Source organism: Euprymna scolopes, chromosome 46 (assembly GCF_053919585.1).
Source record: "Euprymna scolopes isolate OS-2025 chromosome 46, ASM5391958v1, whole genome shotgun sequence".
NCBI classification, from domain to species: Eukaryota; Metazoa; Mollusca; class Cephalopoda; order Sepiida; family Sepiolidae; genus Euprymna; species Euprymna scolopes.
This window is the reverse complement of record NC_136527.1, coordinates 1,430,498-1,452,039: the sequence shown is the minus strand read 5'-3', so window position 1 is coordinate 1,452,039 and position 21,542 is coordinate 1,430,498. Positions and strand designations below refer to the sequence as shown.

The 21,542-nt window shown below is 37.3% G+C and overlaps 1 protein-coding gene across 1 annotated transcript in view; it reads left to right on the top strand.

Moving 5' to 3' along the window:
- Positions 1–21,542, top strand: part of LOC145270981 (uncharacterized) — a 276,865-nt gene that overhangs the window by 72,649 nt on the left and 182,674 nt on the right. The gene's annotated exons all lie outside the window — the stretch shown is intronic.

Genomic DNA, 21,542 nt, shown 5'->3' with positions numbered 1-21,542 from the left:
CTGAACATAATATTTTAGACAAACGTTTTTTTTAATTCACGCCCCCCTCCCCATTTTGAAATGTCTATTAAAAAGTAAATAATTAATTTACTCACCAAAGTTTTATATATCACAAATTGAAGATAAAAAATCATATTTCACTGCTGATGCAATTCTCTATTGGCTGAGGATGGCTGGCTTTGTGTAACATCCTTCCAAAGTGTTAACTGTCTCCCCTCCTCGTAAGTAATGTATCCCCTCTCTATTTTCAAAAGCTTTTGTCTTCGTCGTACTTTTAAACCGCAAGGTAATGTGTTTTTGTCTTCGTCTTATATATAGGAAATACCTTCTAAAAGTCTTAATTAGCAGCAGTACATAATATTGGTATTGTACTATACGGGATATAATAAAAAAATAAACGCTATAATAATAATAACAACAACAACAACAATTACAATAATAATACTTAAAACTTAAATAATTTATGGCATTCCGATACACATCCCGTGATATATATACACAAAAAATTTGTCTTTTTATGCTGCCAACTCAAACTCCCGATGGTTCTGGATATGATGTTAAACTATATCCAGTGATGAGGCTCCAGCTTGTGGGCTTTGGAGAATGTGGAGCCACCCTTTAATTACCATTGCTCCCAGGTCCACTCTGACCCGGAGTGGTAGTATCTGTTAGGGTCCCAACTATGGGTTAAATAGAAAGCGACTTGAAAACAACAAATATATTTCTTAGAAGTGCACGTCTGTGAAATTCTCTTCCGTTTGTCTGCTTTCCAGCTGACTACAATTTGACTGTCTTCAAGTCCAATGTAAACAAGTTCTTGATGAACCGTCCCCCTAAGTAATCCAATTGACAAAATTCCAACTACTTATGTATACCCATTAACCCTTGTCCTGGATATGACCTTAAACTATATCCAGTGGTGAGGCCACAGCTTGCGGACTTTGGGGAGTGCGGAGCCACCCTTTAATTGCCATTGCTCCCAGGTTCACTCTGACCCGGAGTGGTAGTACCAGTTAGGGTCCCAACTATGGGTTAAATAGAAACTGATTTGAAAACAGCAAATATATTCTATTAAAAAATTTTTCTTCAAAATCTTTGGATTCGGCATTAAATAACCTGAAAAGGGTTGATATGCCGTAAAACAAAAACAACCAAACCAAACTCCCGACAGCTCCTAAATTTACATATGTATTATTTTTGTATAAGAAGGGTTCCAGGTTCGAATGCAAGTCCTTCCCTACAGCGGGCACATGCCAACCGTGGGCGTTTATTACTTCTACTCTCGACATTCTCATCAGACTTTATTAGGCCTTTCCGATCCAAGCTTACGAGCAACTCAGGATTGTTTCCCCATCTTTTTCCCATATTAAAATAACCACGTTCTCTCTGAATCTCTCTCCTCTGATCTTGAGCATGTGGTACAATCGGGAAAGAGGTGGCTGGTTAATTTTAATGCATCTATAAAACAAACATCTATCTTTACACCATCAATGCTCTGATCCCCGTCTGGCATCAATTGAAATGAATGGCTCTCGTCTTTGGGAAGCTCCATGTTTGACAAGCTTCTGAGTCTGACCTTTACTCCTGATCTGAAATGGAACACGTACATCAAATCTGTTGCCAAGGCCGCTGGAAAAATGGTGGGATCCTTCTATCACTCCAGTAGATATCTCACTGCTGATGAAATTCTCTATCTGTATAAGAGCCAAGTAGATCCAAGGATGAAGTACTCTTGCCACATTTGGGCAGGAGCTGCTAGAAAGAGCTTATCCTGCCTTGACAGAGTTCAAAATAGACTTCGTAGCCTGGTAAGGGATGTCCTTTTTCTCTTCCCTACAACCTCTATCTCACAGAAGAGACATTGCAAGCCTTTATTTTCATGGCAAGTGCTCGTCTGAGCTCCAATCTATGGTCCTCCCTTGCCAAACTTTCGTGTAAAACACTCGTCTAGCTGAAACCACTATCAATAATTACCCCCACTCTTTATCTGTACCTAAACCTAAGTGTAGATTCCATGAACAACCCTTTTTTCATAGAACTGCATGCCTGTGGAACTTTGTTTCCTGCTTTCCAACAAACCAAAACCAAAACTTATGAAAATATATATATATATATATATATATATATATATATATATATATATATATATATATAAAATAAAAATTACAATTAATTTACAATTTATATTTTTGGATTTTACCGTCATTGGATACTTTACCTTTCATCAGACTAGCCATTCACGTGAAATCACCTTTTTCTTCACCATATTCCCTCTGCTTCACTTTTTGTTATCAAGTAAGATCTTTGACTTACTTGCAGTTTCATCAAATACTTTTGTATGCAAAATCCGACCCCCCATTTTGCTAATTCCTACTCTCTGATGAGAAGGAAAGTATTTCTTCGAAACTCTGCGGATTAAGGACTATCCACTTATTAAGTGTTTCCTTTTCAGATTAAATGTTTTTAACTCGTTTTCAAAGTGTTTTTAACATGTTTTATTAACTACTAGCGAGGGGTACCCGCGTTGCCCGGGTGTTTGTAGGTGTGTGTGGAAACTCCGGGAGGGGGGGGGGTAAAAAAAAAGTAAGTATGAGGATCGAACCCAAACCGTTGAGGCAAAGTTGTAAATTAAAGTGAAAAAAAAACCGTGCGACGTTAACCATTGCCCCACCGCGACATGCTAACGGAAACACGTTTGAATTTATTTAATTACTTGGATTTGGTAGGTTCCCGTTTTAATGAGTTAATGAGGTCAAGTTTGACTGCGGGGCGGGAACACTTCCCAAGATGTTATAGGAAAAAGACTAACCCACATGCGGCGAGCAACAAATGTTGAATATTTATCTTCCCGAAATCGAGCAAATTAAATAGATAGGCGAGCTTCATTGTTAACTGTGAGATATTACGATTTATATGTGGTATAAAAAGTTTTAAAAAGTTGTGAAGTGAGCAACCGCTTTTCTGAAAAAAAGCCTTTTGTAGACATACAGAAAAAGGGAACACACATACATACATACATACATTTTCGCTTTTATATTTATAGACTAGACTGCCCGTGACCCGTTGGGTCAGTATGTTATATTAGCTATGGAATTCATGTATGAGCGGAAGAAAAAAAGATGTAAACATGACGCACAAAATAAATGCTATTAAAATATAGACTAGGGGACTCATATGTAATATATTGATGTTGGCATTCTGTAGATGTTCAGTGTAAAACATTAATGAGAGTACTGGCGGGACCTGTGGAAATTCCACAGAGGACGCATTCATATGCAATATATTGATGTTGGCATTCTGTAAATGTTCAGTGTAAATGATATTATTGTAGCTCTTGTTAAAAAAAAAGTATTTATCTAAGCTAGTATAGACGTCCGGCGTAGCCAGGTCGTAAAGTACGCTTAAATATGATATTTTAATTCTTGCAGATTTCGTATATATTATTATAGAGTTAATGTTCTGTCGATTTTTATATGTTATAAAGTTGTGATTTCAAAAATAAAAAATATATATCCATATGACTTGAATCGAAACCGAAATAAAAACTTATGAAAAAATAATAATAAAAATATAAATATATATATATATATATATATATATATATATATATATATATATATAGTAAGTTATAAAATATATATGGCGATTAAGCCATTTTTTATTTTATAACTTACTAACTAGGTCTACCTACGTATTGAGCACTGTTGAAGTAAATACTTAAAGTTTACGCATAAATTTATACTTTCGTACATTAATTTTATGTGAGTAAATGAAGTAGTTATATATATATATATATATATATATATATATATATATATATATATATATAATTATTTACTATAATAATTAAATACCTACAGACACTAGTGTTTCAACCTTTCGGGAATCTTCAGTGCAGAGTGTCAAAAAAAAAAGGCAGACATATATGTATTTTTTTCTTATTATTATTACACTTTCACCCCAAACAAGGCACGTTGCCACTTTGATGTAGGGGGCTACTATAAGGGACATACGTTGCAGGCGTACTATGTAGGGAGTTGAGCAGCAAGATGTCTGTTTACATTACACTTGAACTTCTGCATGTCAGTACAGTTGGGGAAGCAGGAACCTGGAAGGGAATTCCAAAGTTTAGCAGTTCTGAGGAAGAAACTATTAGAGTAGAAGGCTTTCTTACATCTAGGGATCTCAACTGTGAAGGGGTGGGACTTTGCTGCTTGTCGGTTTTGTTGGGGGTATTTTCGTCGAAGGGATACAAGAGTGCCTACTACAACCTTGTTTTTTTGTTTTTTTTTGCTCAACACACATCTCTAAACACCCGGACAATGCCGGGCACCCAGGCTGGTTAAAAAATAACCAAAAATTGAATTATTATGCAATTTCTGAAGCCATAAGTAGACACCTTAAAAGTGTAACCATGGGTTTTCAGATATGTGGAACTGATAAGGATGGGAGGGGTTACGAGGTCAACTCTGGTTGTTGAGATAAAAGACATCCTTCAAAATACGAGTGTATTCGATGCCTTCCATAACAAAGACAAAATGTGTTTGTTAGCGATAAAGGAATGGGGTCAAAAGGTCACATATGCCTATCATTGACCCGTCAGCTATTAAAGTGGTAAAAGGGGAGATAAGTATGTCCCCTAATTTCGCAATCTTCAAGGTGTTTGTATCTAGTGAAAACGCAATTTCCCCCCACTTTTCCGTAGAAATTACTTTTAACTATAAATAATCTTATTTTGATGAATTTTCGTAATTCTTTAATATAGTACTATTTTCGACATGACAATTAAGTATTGTTGTTGTTTTTGCAAAAACAACATATTTTTAAAAATTAAGTACGGATTTTTTTTTTTTTTTTTTTTTATTTTTGCAAACCGGATATAATTTTAAAAATTAAGTAAGTATTGTTATTTTTTTGCAAAAACAACATATTAAAAATAAGTGTTGTTTTTCTTTCTTTTTTTTTTTTTTTAGAATGTATAAAGAAGGTTAGGGTTAGGATAAGGTTAATTTAAAAAAAAAAACAGTGACGCCTGCATGGTCCACAGTGAACGAGGCATAAAAAAAATGTCTACGTTCACCATTTGTCCACCCACCCAAAAGTCCCCAGGGGACGTCAAATCCTGGTGAAAATGAACAAACGGTGCAGTTTTAGGCCTTAACATATGTAAATTTGAGTTCTGCACCATGAAAAAAAAGAAATGACTAAGTCCATTATTTGTCCCCCTTTCCCCATTTAGCCCCAAAAGTCCTCAAGGCCTTAACACGTTTAAATTTGAGTTCAGCACCATGCAAAACTGCTAAATAGACATACACAGAAAATTTTGGACAAATATGGTAAAATAGTCCTAAAAATGGAGTGTTTTTATTAGCTATAAAAGAGCCCATGGGGCACACCCAAGAGTTATCGCGAAGTATAGACAAACAAAATTATATAGAAATCAGTTAGTTACAACTTTTCAGAAAGTTTTATAAAAATCCAAGGCATCAATTTTTTTCTTTTAATATGCATAGAAGTGTCAATTTTAGCCATTTTAACCCGAAAGGCACCCTTAGGGGGCGCAACCGGAGTTTTCCCGGAAAATCCATTCTGTTACTTTTTTTACTCATATCATGTTTAATGTTTGTGCAAAATTTCAAAATATTCCAAGCAGTAGTTATTGAGAAAAGTGTGGACAGACGAACGGACAAAGGTGAATTTACAGGTCCACCCTCATTTTGTCGGGGGAAGAGGGGGGGTGACCAAATAGACTTTAATTATTACGCCATGTCCAAAGACGTAAGTAGACACATTTAAAAGTGTAACCATGGGTTTTCTGATATGTGGAACGAATAAGGTTGGGAGGGGTTACGAGGTCAACTCCGGTTGTTGAGATAAAAGACAGCGTTCACAATACAAGTGTATTCGATGCCTTCCATAACTGTTGTGGAGACGCCCACTAATTAGCATACGTGGGTGAACAAGATATAGATAAAGGTATCAAGTCAGCAAGACCGGGGAGCTGTGTTCGAACGCCGGATAGTCAAGACGCATGTGCCGGTTGCTCCATGAAAGACTTTAACACGCCCTCTGCCGGGCAATCTTCCAACTGCAGTACAAATGCACCTTTGTAAATATGTATTATCTTTTCGTCTTAATATATTTGTTTTACCTTTACTTTGTGCGTTCGTGTTGTTATTGATACAGACACAACATATATATATATATTTTACCATTTTTGGATTTTTACCCTTCACCGGACTATCCATTCATGTGAAATCTTTTTATTATTTTTCTTTTGCCTCCTGTTCCCCTTACCTCATCCTTTTTTTAACCAAGTAAGATCTTTGACTTGTAGTTTCATTAAATACTTTTATATGCAAAATCCGATCCTGCATTTTGCTAATTCCTGCCCTCTGATGAGAAGGAGAGTATTTCTTCGAAACTCCGCGGATTAAGGACTATCCACTTATCTTGTGCTTCCTTTTTTTAAATTAAATATGTTTTTAACTCTTTTTCAAGATGTCTTTTAACATGTTTTATTAATCATTTGTTCATATATATATATATATATATATATATATATATAGTTGATTTGGTTTATTTTTCCTTTGAAACTGATTTATAATTTACAATTATTAATCTTTTTACACAATATTAATATAGCTCTAAAATACATATACCTATTCAGCTTATTATATTCCCTCTATAAAATATAGAACTCTCTCTCTCTCTCTCTCTCTCTTTATATATGCATATACTTTATTAAGACACAACAATAACAAAGACAGGATGTGTTTGTTAGTGATAAAGGAATGGGGTCAAAAGGTCATTGACCCTTTGGCGGGGGGGGGTAATCAAAAATAAGCAGACTTAAATTGGTTGATGTAGATGAGCTCCAATCTATGGTCCCCCCCCTTTCAGATAGAGTTGTATAACAAATTCAAAATGAGTCTAAGAGAATTTGGCGCTACTAGAGTGTGATTCCTGCCCTGTTTTTCGGGTTTAAGGTGATTCTTATACGAGCCTTTCTAGTCTCGCACAAAAACATGCGTTCACATCTCAAGCCATTTTTCTTGTCATACACATACGCACACACAAACATACGTGCGCACATACACACACATACATACACTCACATTCACGTGCATATACACACACGCTAACGTACACAAATGTACTCACATACGTACACACATGTACTCACATACATGGACAACATCACTTCCCCTTTCAAAGGAAATCCACACATGCGCAAAAGACCACAGGAAACAACTATAAAAGCAAGAGACCTGAGCTGTTTCCTTCTTTTTTTGAACCAGCTTCCAACCTGAACGGTCGACAGCTTCCAACCTGAACTGGATTGACTTTTTCACTCTTCTTTCCCTTTTGCTTTGGTCCATCAACCAGACAAGTTCGCGTCCACAGCTAGTGGCCTGAAGACATTTCCACGTGGACAAGTACCAACATGTGCGCACAGCTTTACTGATGTCAACCCTCTATCTTTTTCTTTGTCTACACGCTGGACTGTCATTTCTCGTTCCACTACATTACTCACTCCTTTTTCCACGCGCAGACATGAACACGAGTTACACCTAAAACATTCATTTTTCAACAGAAAATAAACGACATATTTATTTTATCCATCGATTGAGTTTTGTTTCCTTCTTTCCATTCATTACATTATTTTCTTTTGTAGTGAGTTAGGATATTTATATCCTGGTCCGCAACATTCTTACCAAAGGAGGACAAAAAAAAACTTCTTGACATTATTCTATTCCATAAAACATGTTGAAAAATCCATAAAACAAACTTTAAATAATCAGAATTAACTTCGGTCGTCAATATTGCAAAATTTAATTTTCACTAATTTAGTAAAAAAAAAATATTGATTAACAAGAACTTATTATTTATCCATTTATTTATTGTAAAATTGAATCATTAATTTAGTAAAAAATTAATTAACAAAAACTTATCCATTTATTCATTGTAAAATTGAATCATTAATTTAGTAAAAAGAATATTAACAAAAACTTGTGTAATTTCCTTTAAGATTGCTACAAAGTGGTTTTGATCTCCTTTTAAAACACACCAGCAGTGTTCATCCAAGTGAGACTGGAGTAGATACTTCATCCCCAGCTAAAAGACGTCTACGGCTGTACTTCATCTAAGGGTGACTTGAGCAGATGCTGTGGAATTCCTCGCTTTTTCTTAAAAATCTCAAACTTGCTACCTTTGTCCTCTCAATTTATTGGGTGTGCGCACCTGTATTTGGATCTACGTAGTCTTCTTGATGATTGACGATTTTGTGATCGTACTCAACTTGATAAAGTTGTCTATAAGCTGATCATTTATCAGAATGTACGTGCAATATGTAATGTCCCTGACCCACTTCCCATAGCAGTAGAGCAACGACACTTGGCACAGTTATTAGTCTTTCTCTACATAGGAACCACCCAGAGTTATGCATTTCTCCCATCGTTTGATGTAGCTTTGGAGACCGTTTTTGTAGAACACCCCAGGTTGATCCTCCAACCACGACGTGACTTCAGAAATCAAAGCTGCATCATCTGGGAAACGCTTTCCTTTCAAAAACAACTTCATGGCTGGAAAGAGGTGAAAGTCAGAGGGTGCAAGGTCAGGAGAGTAGGGAGGATGGGGTAGGATTTCATAACCACACGCCCGTGCTTCTGATCTGGCAACATGCGAGTTGTGGACCGGAGCATTGTCCTTCAGGAGGAGGGTACCTTTGCTGATCTTGCCCCGCCTCTTGATTTTGATAGCCTCCCTTAATTTCCTCAAAAGTGAAGCATAATAGGCTCCTGTAATTGTGGTACCCTTTGCCAGGAAATCTGTCATCACTACTCTGTTCTGGTCCCAGAAGACTGTGAGCATGACCTTACCAGCGGAGGGCTGCACCCTTGCCTTCTTTGGAGGTGGTGAGTCCAAGTGTTTCCACTGCATTGACTGGGCTTTGGTCTCTGGATCATAGTGATGGACCCAGGTTTCATCCTGTGTAATCATTTATTTGAAAAAATTTTGACTCATCTTCTTGCCACATCTCCAAATTCATCCTCGAGCACTCAACGCGTTCTTGCTTCTAGAATGGTGTGAGCAACCTGGGAATCCATCTGGCAGACATGTTATGTATATGCAAATGGTCATGGACGATAGTTCCCACAGACTCTGTACTAATCTTGACATCTTGGGCTATTTGGCGAATAGTAATGCGCCGATCTTCCAAAATGGCAGCCTCAACTTGACGGATAGATGCCTCATCAATGGCAGAAGGGGGGCGAGAGAGAATCAGAGAGAACATGGTCATTTACAGCCTTTGAAGTGTTGCCATAGATGATAGTGTCATCAGCATAAATGTCTACGAATGATCTTAGGATGTGATTAGAGAGATTGTTGATGTAGATCAGGAAGAGAGTTGGACTCAGGATGAACCCCTGAGGCACTTCAGCATTAATACTGTGAGCTTCTGATTTCTGCCCATCAACAACTACTCTTATGAACCTATCAAAGTAAAATGATTTAATAATTGAGAAGACATTTCCACCTATACCGTAGCTGGAGATCTTATGGAGTAGGCCTTTATGCCATACCCTATTAATTAATATTTCAAGAGTAATTGCCCTAGAAAGGAAACCTCCATCCAGATAATCGCTAATCCTATGAGATATAACTGTAAGCACATCTGCTGTAGATCTAGTAGAATGGAAACCATATTTCATGTCACTGAGGAGGTTATTTTTTACTTAGGTGGTTGAATACTTCTCTATTTAACAAAAATTCCAGCAACTGCTGCATGATGCACAAGTAGGAACAGAAAATGAGGGTAGCAGTTATGCAGTGCCCAGAAAACTCATCCACGGAAAACTCGTCTGCGGAAACCTCGTCCAAAAAAAACTCGTCCACGGAAAACTCGTCCACAGAAAACTTGAACATTTCTAAGTCCAAACAAGAGGGGATGTAGATATAGGTAGATGAGAATCCTATAGACCAAGGTAAGTCAACGTGTATTCACTTGAAAATTTCTAAGTCCAAACAAGAGGGGATGTGGGTATAGGTAGATGAGAATCCTATAGACCAAGGCAAGTCAACGTGTATTCACTTGAAAATTTCTAAGTCCAAACAAGAGGGGATGTGGGTATAGGTAGATGAGAATCCTATAGACCAAGGCAAGTCAACGTGTATTCACTTGAAAATTTCTAAGTCCAAACAAGAGGGGATGTGGGTATAGGTAGATGAGAATCCTATAGACCAAGGCAAGTCAACGTGTATTCAATTGAAAATTTCTAAGTCCAAACAAGAGGGGATGAAGGTATAGGTAGGTGAGAATCCTATAGACAAAGCCAAGTCAACGTGTATTCACTTGAAAATTTCTAAGTCCAAACAAGAGGGGATGTGGGTATAGGTAGATGAGAATCCTATAGACCAAGTCATCTCAGCGTGTATTCAATTGAAAATTTCTAAGTACAAACAAGAGGGGATGTAGGTATAGGGAGATGTGAATCCTATAGACCAAAGAAAGTCAACGTGTATTCAATTAAAAATTTCTAAGTCCAAACAAGAGGGGATGTAGGTATAGGTAGCTGATCATCCTATAGAACAAGTCATATCAGACTGTATTCAATTGAAAATTTCTAAGTCCAAACAAGAGGGGATGTGGGTATAGGTAGATGAGAATCCTATAGACCAAGGCAAGTCAACGTGTATTCAATTGAAAATTTCTAAGTCCAAACAAGAGGGGATGTGGGTATAGGTAGATGAGAATCCTATAGACCAAGGCAAGTCAACGTGTATTCACTTGAAAATTTCTAAGTCCAAACAAGAGGGGATGTGGGTATAGGTTGATGAGAATCCTATAGACCAAGGCAAGTCAACGTGTATTCAATTGAAAATTTCTAAGTCCAAACAAGAGGGGATGTGGGTATAGGTTGATGAGAATCCTATAGACCAAGGCAAGTCAACGTGTATTCAATTGAAAATTTCTAAGTCCAAACAAGAGGGGATGTGGGTATAGGTAGATGAGAATCCTATAGACCAAGGCAAGTCAACGTGTATTCACTTGAAAATTTCTAAGTCCAAACAAAAGGGGATGAAGGTATAGGTAGATGAGAATCCTATAGACAAAGGCATCTCAGAGTTTATTCAATTGAAAATTTCCAAGTCAAAACAAGAGGGGATGTAGGTATAGGTAGATGAGAATCCTATAGACCAAGTCAAGTCAACGTGTATTCACTTGAAAATTTCTAAGTCCAAACAAGAGGGGATGAAGGTATAGGTAGATGAGAATCCTATAGACAAAGGCATCTCAGAGTTTATTCAATTGAAAATTTCTAAGTCAAAACAAGAGGGGATGTAGGTATAGGTTGATGAGAATCCTATAGACCAAGGCAAGTCAACGTGTATTCAATTGAAAAATTCAAAGTCCAAACAAGAGGGGATGTGGGTATAGGTAGATGAGAATCCTATAGACCAAGTCAAGTCAACGTGTATTCAATTGAAAATTTCTAAGTCCAAACAAGAGGGGATGTGGATATAGGTAGATGAGAATCCTATAGACCAATGCAAGTCAACGTGTATTCAATTGAAAATTTCTAAGTCCAAACAAGAGGGGATGTAGGTATAGGTTCATGACAATCCTATAGACCAAGGCAAGTCAACGTGTATTCAATTGAAAATTTCTAAGTCAAAACAAGAGGGGATGTAGGTATAGGTTGATGAGAATCCTATAGACCAAGGCAAGTCAACGTGTATTCAATTGAAAAATTCAAAGTCCAAACAAGAGGGGATGTAGGTATAGGTAGATGAGAATCCTATAGACCAAGGCAAGTCAACGTGTATTCACTTGAAAATTTCTAAGTCCAAACAAGAGGGGATGTGGATATAGGTAGATGAGAATCCTATAGACAAAGGCATCTCAGAGTTTATTCAATTGAAAATTTCCAAGTCAAAACAAGAGGGGATGTAGGTATAGGTAGATGAGAATCCTATAGACCAAGTCAAGTCAACGTGTATTCACTTGAAAATTTCTAAGTCCAAACAAGAGGGGATGAAGGTATAGGTAGATGAGAATCCTATAGACAAAGGCATCTCAGAGTTTATTCAATTGAAAATTTCTAAGTCAAAACAAGAGGGGATGTAGGTATAGGTTGATGAGAATCCTATAGACCAAGGCAAGTCAACGTGTATTCAATTGAAAAATTCAAAGTCCAAACAAGAGGGGATGTGGGTATAGGTAGATGAGAATCCTATAGACCAAGTCAAGTCAACGTGTATTCAATTGAAAATTTCTAAGTCCAAACAAGAGGGGATGTAGGTATAGGTAGATGAGAATCCTATAGACCAAGGCAAGTCAACGTGTATTCACTTGAAAATTTCTAAGTCCAAACAAGAGGGGATGTGGATATAGGTAGATGAGAATCCTATAGACCAATGCAAGTCAACGTGTATTCAATTGAAAATTTCTAAGTCCAAACAAGAGGGGATGTAGGTATAGGTTGATGACAATCCTATAGACCAATGCAAGTCAACGTGTATTCAATTGAAAATTTCTAAGTCCAAACAAGAGGGGATGTGGGTATAGGTAGATGAGAATCCTATAGACCAAGGCAAGTCAACGTGTATTCAATTGAAAATTTCTAAGTCCAAACAAGAGGGGATGTGGGTATAGGTAGATGAGAATCCTATAGACCAAGGCAAGTCAACGTGTATTCACTTGAAAATTTCTAAGTCCAAACAAGAGGGGATGTGGGTATAGGTTGATGAGAATCCTATAGACCAAGGCAAGTCAACGTGTATTCAATTGAAAATTTCTAAGTCCAAACAAGAGGGGATGTGGGTATAGGTTGATGAGAATCCTATAGACCAAGGCAAGTCAACGTGTATTCAATTGAAAATTTCTAAGTCCAAACAAGAGGGGATGTGGGTATAGGTAGATGAGAATCCTATAGACCAAGGCAAGTCAACGTGTATTCACTTGAAAATTTCTAAGTCCAAACAAGAGGGGATGAAGGTATAGGTAGATGAGAATCCTATAGACAAAGGCATCTCAGAGTTTATTCAATTGAAAATTTCTAAGTCCAAACAAGAGGGGATGTAGGTATAGGTTCATGACAATCCTATAGACCAAGGCAAGTCAACGTGTATTCAATTGAAAATTTCTAAGTCAAAACAAGAGGGGATGTAGGTATAGGTTGATGAGAATCCTATAGACCAAGGCAAGTCAACGTGTATTCAATTGAAAAATTCAAAGTCCAAACAAGAGGGGATGTAGGTATAGGTAGATGAGAATCCTATAGACCAAGGCAAGTCAACGTGTATTCACTTGAAAATTTCTAAGTCCAAACAAGAGGGGATGTGGATATAGGTAGATGAGAATCCTATAGACAAAGGCATCTCAGAGTTTATTCAATTGAAAATTTCCAAGTCAAAACAAGAGGGGATGTAGGTATAGGTAGATGAGAATCCTATAGACCAAGTCAAGTCAACGTGTATTCACTTGAAAATTTCTAAGTCCAAACAAGAGGGGATGAAGGTATAGGTAGATGAGAATCCTATAGACAAAGGCATCTCAGAGTTTATTCAATTGAAAATTTCTAAGTCAAAACAAGAGGGGATGTAGGTATAGGTTGATGAGAATCCTATAGACCAAGGCAAGTCAACGTGTATTCAATTGAAAAATTCAAAGTCCAAACAAGAGGGGATGTAGGTATAGGTAGATGAGAATCCTATAGACCAAGGCAAGTCAACGTGTATTCACTTGAAAATTTCTAAGTCCAAACAAGAGGGGATGTGGATATAGGTAGATGAGAATCCTATAGACAAAGGCATCTCAGAGTTTATTCAATTGAAAATTTCCAAGTCAAAACAAGAGGGGATGTAGGTATAGGTAGATGAGAATCCTATAGACCAAGTCAAGTCAACGTGTATTCACTTGAAAATTTCTAAGTCCAAACAAGAGGGGATGAAGGTATAGGTAGATGAGAATCCTATAGACAAAGGCATCTCAGAGTTTATTCAATTGAAAATTTCTAAGTCAAAACAAGAGGGGATGTAGGTATAGGTTGATGAGAATCCTATAGACCAAGGCAAGTCAACGTGTATTCAATTGAAAAATTCAAAGTCCAAACAAGAGGGGATGTGGGTATAGGTAGATGAGAATCCTATAGACCAAGTCAAGTCAACGTGTATTCAATTGAAAATTTCTAAGTCCAAACAAGAGGGGATGTAGGTATAGGTAGATGAGAATCCTATAGACCAAGGCAAGTCAACGTGTATTCACTTGAAAATTTCTAAGTCCAAACAAGAGGGGATGTGGATATAGGTAGATGAGAATCCTATAGACCAATGCAAGTCAACGTGTATTCAATTGAAAATTTCTAAGTCCAAACAAGAGGGGATGTAGGTATAGGTTGATGACAATCCTATAGACCAATGCAAGTCAACGTGTATTCAATTGAAAATTTCTAAGTCCAAACAAGAGGGGATGTAGGTATAGGTTGATGACAATCCTATAGACCAAGGCAAGTCAACGTGTATTCACTTGAAAATTTCTAAGTCCAAACAAGAGGGGATGTAGGTATAGGTTGATGACAATCCTATAGACCAAGGCAAGTAAACGTGTATTCACTTGAAAATTTCTAAGTCCAAACAAGAGGGGATGTGGATATAGGTAGATGAGAATCCTATAGACCAAGGCAAGTAAACGTGTATTCAATTGAAAATTTCTAAGTCCAAACAAGAGGGGATGTGGATATAGGTAGATGAGAATCCTATAGACCAAGGCAAGTAAACGTGTATTCACTTGAAAATTTCTAAGTCCAAACAAGAGGGGATGTAGGTATAGGTAGATGAGAATCCTATAGACCAAGGCAAGTCAACGTGTATTCAATTTAAAAATTCAAAGTCCAAACAAGAGGGGATGTGGGTATAGGTAGATGAGAATCCTATAGACCAAGTCAAGTCAACGTGTATTCAATTGAAAATTTCTAAGTCCAAACAAGAGGGGATGTAGGTATAGGGAGATGACAATCCTATAGACCAAGTCAAGTCAACGTGTATTCAATTGAAAATTTCTAAGTCCAAACAAGAGGGGATGTGGGTATAGGTAGATGAGAATCCTATAGACCAAGGCAAGTCAACGTGTATTCACTTGAAAATTTCTAAGTCCAAACAAGAGGGGATGTGGGTATAGGTAGATGAGAATCCTATAGACCAAGGCAAGTCAACGTGTATTCACTTGAAAATTTCTAAGTCCAAACAAGAGGGGATGTGGGTATAGGTAGATGAGAATCCTATAGACCAAGGCAAGTCAACGTGTATTCACTTGAAAATTTCTAAGTCCAAACAAGAGGGGATGTGGGTATAGGTAGATGAGAATCCTATAGACCAAGGCAAGTCAACGTGTATTCACTTGAAAATTTCTAAGTCCAAACAAGAGGGGATGTGGGTATAGGTAGATGAGAATCCTATAGACCAAGGCAAGTCAACGTGTATTCACTTGAAAATTTCTAAGTCCAAACAAGAGGGGATGTGGGTATAGGTAGATGAGAATCCTATAGACCAAGGCAAGTCAACGTGTATTCACTTGAAAATTTCTAAGTCCAAACAAGAGGGGATGTGGGTATAGGTAGATGAGAATCCTATAGACCAAGGCAAGTCAACGTGTATTCACTTGAAAATTTCTAAGTCCAAACAAGAGGGGATGTGGGTATAGGTAGATGAGAATCCTATAGACCAAGGCAAGTCAACGTGTATTCAATTGAAAATTTCTAAGTCCAAACAAGAGGGGATGAAGGTATAGGTAGATGAGAATCCTATAGACAAAGGCATCTCAGAGTTTATTCAATTGAAAATTTCCAAGTCAAAACAAGAGGGGATGTAGGTATAGGTAGATGAGAATCCTATAGACCAAGTCAAGTCAACGTGTATTCAATTGAAAATTTCTAAGTCCAAACAAGAGGGGATGAAGGTATAGGTAGATGAGAATCCTATAGACAAAGGCATCTCAGAGTTTATTCAATTGAAAATTTCTAAGTCAAAACAAGAGGGGATGTAGGTATAGGTTGATGAGAATCCTATAGACCAAGGCAAGTCAACGTGTATTCAATTGAAAAATTCAAAGTCCAAACAAGAGGGGATGTGGGTATAGGTAGATGAGAATCCTATAGACCAAGTCAAGTCAACGTGTATTCAATTGAAAATTTCTAAGTCCAAACAAGAGGGGATGTAGGTATAGGTAGATGAGAATCCTATAGACCAAGTCAAGTCAACGTGTATTCACTTGAAAATTTCTAAGTCCAAACAAGAGGGGATGTGGGTATAGGTAGATGAGAATCCTATAGACCAAGGCAAGTCAACGTGTATTCAATTGAAAATTTCTAAGTCCAAACAAGAGGGGATGTGGATATAGGTAGATGAGAATCCTATAGACCAATGCAAGTCAACGTGTATTCAATTGAAAATTTCTAAGTCCAAACAAGAGGGTATGTAGGTATAGGTTCATGACAATCCTATAGACCAAGGCAAGTCAACGTGTATTCAATTGAAAATTTCTAAGTCAAAACAAGAGGGGATGTAGGTATAGGTTGATGAGAATCCTATAGACCAAGGCAAGTCAACGTGTATTCAATTGAAAAATTCAAAGTCCAAACAAGAGGGGATGTAGGTATAGGTAGATGAGAATCCTATAGACCAAGGCAAGTCAACGTGTATTCACTTGAAAATTTCTAAGTCCAAACAAGAGGGGATGTGGATATAGGTAGATGAGAATCCTATAGACCAATGCAAGTCAACGTGTATTCAATTGAAAATTTCTAAGTCCAAACAAGAGGGGATGTAGGTATAGGTTGATGACAATCCTATGGACCAAGGCAAGTCAACGTGTATTCAATTGAAAATTTCTAAGTCCAAACAAGAGGGGATGAAGGTATAGGTTGATGACAATCCTATAGACCAAGGCAAGTCAACGTGTATTCAATTGAAAATTTCTAAGTCCAAACAAGAGGGGATGTAGGTATAGGTTGATGACAATCCTATAGACCAATGCAAGTCAACGTGTATTCAATTGAAAATTTCTAAGTCCAAACAAGAGGGGATGTAGGTATAGGTTGATGACAATCCTATAGACCAAGGCAAGTCAACGTGTATTCAATTGAAAATTTCTAAGTCCAAACAAGAGGGGATGTGGATATAGGTAGATGAGAATCCTATAGACAAAGGCATCTCAGAGTTTATTCAATTGAAAATTTCCAAGTCAAAACAAGAGGGGATGTAGGTATAGGTAGATGAGAATCCTATAGACCAAGTCAAGTCAACGTGTATTCACTTGAAAATTTCTAAGTCCAAACAAGAGGGGATGAAGGTATAGGTAGATGAGAATCCTATAGACAAAGGCATCTCAGAGTTTATTCAATTGAAAATTTCTAAGTCAAAACAAGAGGGGATGTAGGTATAGGTTGATGAGAATCCTATAGACCAAGGCAAGTCAACGTGTATTCAATTGAAAAATTCAAAGTCCAAACAAGAGGGGATGTGGGTATAGGTTGATGACAATCCTATAGACCAAGGCAAGTCAACGTGTATTCAATTGAAAATTTCTAAGTCCAAACAAGAGGGGATGTAGGTATAGGTTGATGACAATCCTATAGACCAAGGCAAGTCAACGTGTATTCACTTGAAAATTTCTAAGTCCAAACAAGAGGGGATGTGGATATAGGTAGATGAGAATCCTATAGACCAATGCAAGTCAACGTGTATTCAATTGAAAATTTCTAAGTCCAAACAAGAGGGGATGTAGGTATAGGTTGATGACAATCCTATGGACCAAGGCAAGTCAACGTGTATTCAATTGAAAATTTCTAAGTCCAAACAAGAGGGGATGAAGGTATAGGTTGATGACAATCCTATAGACCAAGGCAAGTCAACGTGTATTCAATTGAAAATTTCTAAGTCCAAACAAGAGGGGATGTAGGTATAGGTTGATGACAATCCTATAGACCAATGCAAGTCAACGTGTATTCAATTGAAAATTTCTAAGTCCAAACAAGAGGGGATGTAGGTATAGGTTGATGACAATCCTATAGACCAAGGCAAGTCAACGTGTATTCAATTGAAAATTTCTAAGTCCAAACAAGAGGGGATGTGGATATAGGTAGATGAGAATCCTATAGACAAAGGCATCTCAGAGTTTATTCAATTGAAAATTTCCAAGTCAAAACAAGAGGGGATGTAGGTATAGGTAGATGAGAATCCTATAGACCAAGTCAAGTCAACGTGTATTCACTTGAAAATTTCTAAGTCCAAACAAGAGGGGATGAAGGTATAGGTAGATGAGAATCCTATAGACAAAGGCATCTCAGAGTTTATTCAATTGAAAATTTCTAAGTCAAAACAAGAGGGGATGTAGGTATAGGTTGATGAGAATCCTATAGACCAAGGCAAGTCAACGTGTATTCAATTGAAAAATTCAAAGTCCAAACAAGAGGGGATGTGGGTATAGGTTGATGACAATCCTATAGACCAAGGCAAGTCAACGTGTATTCAATTGAAAATTTCTAAGTCCAAACAAGAGGGGATGTAGGTATAGGTTGATGACAATCCTATAGACCAAGGCAAGTAAACGTGTATTCACTTGAAAATTTCTAAGTCCAAACAAGAGGGGATGTGGATAAAGGTAGATGAGAATCCTATAGACCAAGGCAAGTAAACGTGTATTCAATTGAAAATTTCTAAGTCCAAACAAGAGGGGATGTGGATATAGGTAGATGAGAATCCTATAGACCAAGGCAAGTAAACGTGTATTCACTTGAAAATTTCTAAGTCCAAACAAGAGGGGATGAAGGTATAGGTAGATGAGAATCCTATAGACAAAGGCATCTCAGAGTTTATTCAATTGAAAATTTCCAAGTCAAAACAAGAGGGGATGTAGGTATAGGTAGATGAGAATCCTATAGACCAAGTCAAGTCAACGTGTATTCAATTGAAAATTTCTAAGTCCAAACAAGAGGGGATGAAGGTATAGGTAGATGAGAATCCTATAGACAAAGGCATCTCAGAGTTTATTCAATTGAAAATTTCTAAGTCAAAACAAGAGGGGATGTAGGTATAGGTTGATGAGAATCCTATAGACCAAGGCAAGTCAACGTGTATTCAATTGAAAAATACAAAGTCCAAACAAGAGGGGATGTGGGTATAGGTAGATGAGAATCCTATAGACCAAGTCAAGTCAACGTGTATTCAATTGAAAATTTCTAAGTCCAAACAAGAGGGGATGTGGATATAGGTAGATTAGAATCCTATAGACCAATGCAAGTCAACGTGTATTCAATTGAAAATTTCTAAGTCCAAACAAGAGGGGATGTAGGTATAGGTTCATGACAATCCTATAGACCAAGGCAAGTCAACGTGTATTCAATTGAAAATTTCTAAGTCAAAACAAGAGGGGATGTAGGTATAGGTTGATGAGAATCCTATAGACCAAGGCAAGTCAACGTGTATTCAATTGAAAAATTCAAAGTCCAAACAAGAGGGGATGTAGGTATAGGTAGATGAGAATCCTATAGACCAAGGCAAGTCAACGTGTATTCACTTGAAAATTTCTAAGTCCAAACAAGAGGGGATGTGGATATAGGTAGATGAGAATCCTATAGACCAATGCAAGTCAACGTGTATTCAATTGAAAATTTCTAAGTCCAAACAAGAGGGGATGTAGGTATAGGTTGATGACAATCCTATAGACCAAGGCAAGTCAACGTGTATTCAATTTAAAATTTCTAAGTCCAAACAAGAGGGGATGTGGATATAGGTAGATGAGAATCCTATAGACAAAGGCATCTCAGAGTTTATTCAATTGAAAATTTCCAAGTCAAAACAAGAGGGGATGTAGGTATAGGTAGATGAGAATCCTATAGACCAAGTCAAGTCAAGATGTATTCACTTGAAAATTTCTAAGTCCAAACAAGAGGGGATGAAGGTATAGGTAGATGAGAATCCTATAGACAAAGGCATCTCAGAGTTTATTCAATTGAAAATTTCTAAGTCAAAACAAGAGGGGATGTGGGTATAGGTTGATGAGAATCCTATAGACCAAGGCAAGTCAACGTGTATTCAATTGAAAAATTCAAAGTCCAAACAAGAGGGGATGTGGGTATAGGTAGATGAGAATCCTATAGACCAAGTCAAGTCAACGTGTATTCAATTGAAAATTTCTAAGTCCAAACAAGAGGGGATGTAGGTATAGGTTGATGACAATCCTATAGACCAAGGCAAGTCAACGTGTATTCAATTGAAAATTTCTAAGTCCAAACAAGAGGGGATGTAGGTATAGGTTGATGACAATCCTATAGACCAAGGCAAGTAAACGTGTATTCACTTGAAAATTTCTAAGTCCAAACAAGAGGGGATGTGGATATAGGTAGATGAGAATCCTATAGACCAAGGCAAGTAAACGTGTATTCAATTGAAAATTTCTAAGTCCAAACAAGAGGGGATGTGGATATAGGTAGATGAGAATCCTATAGACCAAGGCAAGTAAACGTGTATTCACTTGAAAATTTCTAAGTCCAAACAAGAGGGGATGTGGGTATAGGTAGATGAGAATCCTATAGACCAAGGCAAGTCAACGTGTATTCAATTGAAAATTTCTAAGTCCAAACAAGAGGGGATGAAGGTATAGGTAGGTGAGAATCCTATAGACAAAGCCAAGTCAACGTGTATTCACTTGAAAATTTCTAAGTCCAAACAAGAGGGGATGTGGGTATAGGTAGATGAGAATCCTATAGACCAAGTCATCTCAGCGTGTATTCAATTGAAAATTTCTAAGTACAAACAAGAGGGGATGTAGGTATAGGGAGATGTGAATCCTATAGACCAAAGAAAGTCAACGTGTATTCAATTAAAAATTTCTAAGTCCAAACAAGAGGGGATGTAGGTATAGGTAGCTGATCATCCTATAGAACAAGTCATATCAGACTGTATTCAATTGAAAATTTCTAAGTCCAAACAAGAGGGGATGTGGGTATAGGTAGATGAGAATCCTATAGACCAAGGCAAGTCAACGTGTATTCAATTGAAAATTTCTAAGTCCAAACAAGAGGGGATGTGGGTATAGGTAGATGAGAATCCTATAGACCAAGGCAAGTCAACGTGTATTCACTTGAAAATTTCTAAGTCCAAACAAGAGGGGATGTGGGTATAGGTTGATGAGAATCCTATAGACCAAGGCAAGTCAACGTGTATTCAATTGAAAATTTCTAAGTCCAAACAAGAGGGGATGTGCGTATAGGTTGATGAGAATCCTATAGACCAAGGCAAGTCAACGTGTATTCAATTGAAAATTTCTAAGTCCAAACAAGAGGGGATGTGGGTATAGGTAGATGAGAATCCTATAGACCAAGGCAAGTCAACGTGTATTCACTTGAAAATTTCTAAGTCCAAACAAAAGGGGATGAAGGTATAGGTAGATGAGAATCCTATAGACAAAGGCATCTCAGAGTTTATTCAATTGAAAATTTCCAAGTCAAAACAAGAGGGGATGTAGGTATAGGTAGATG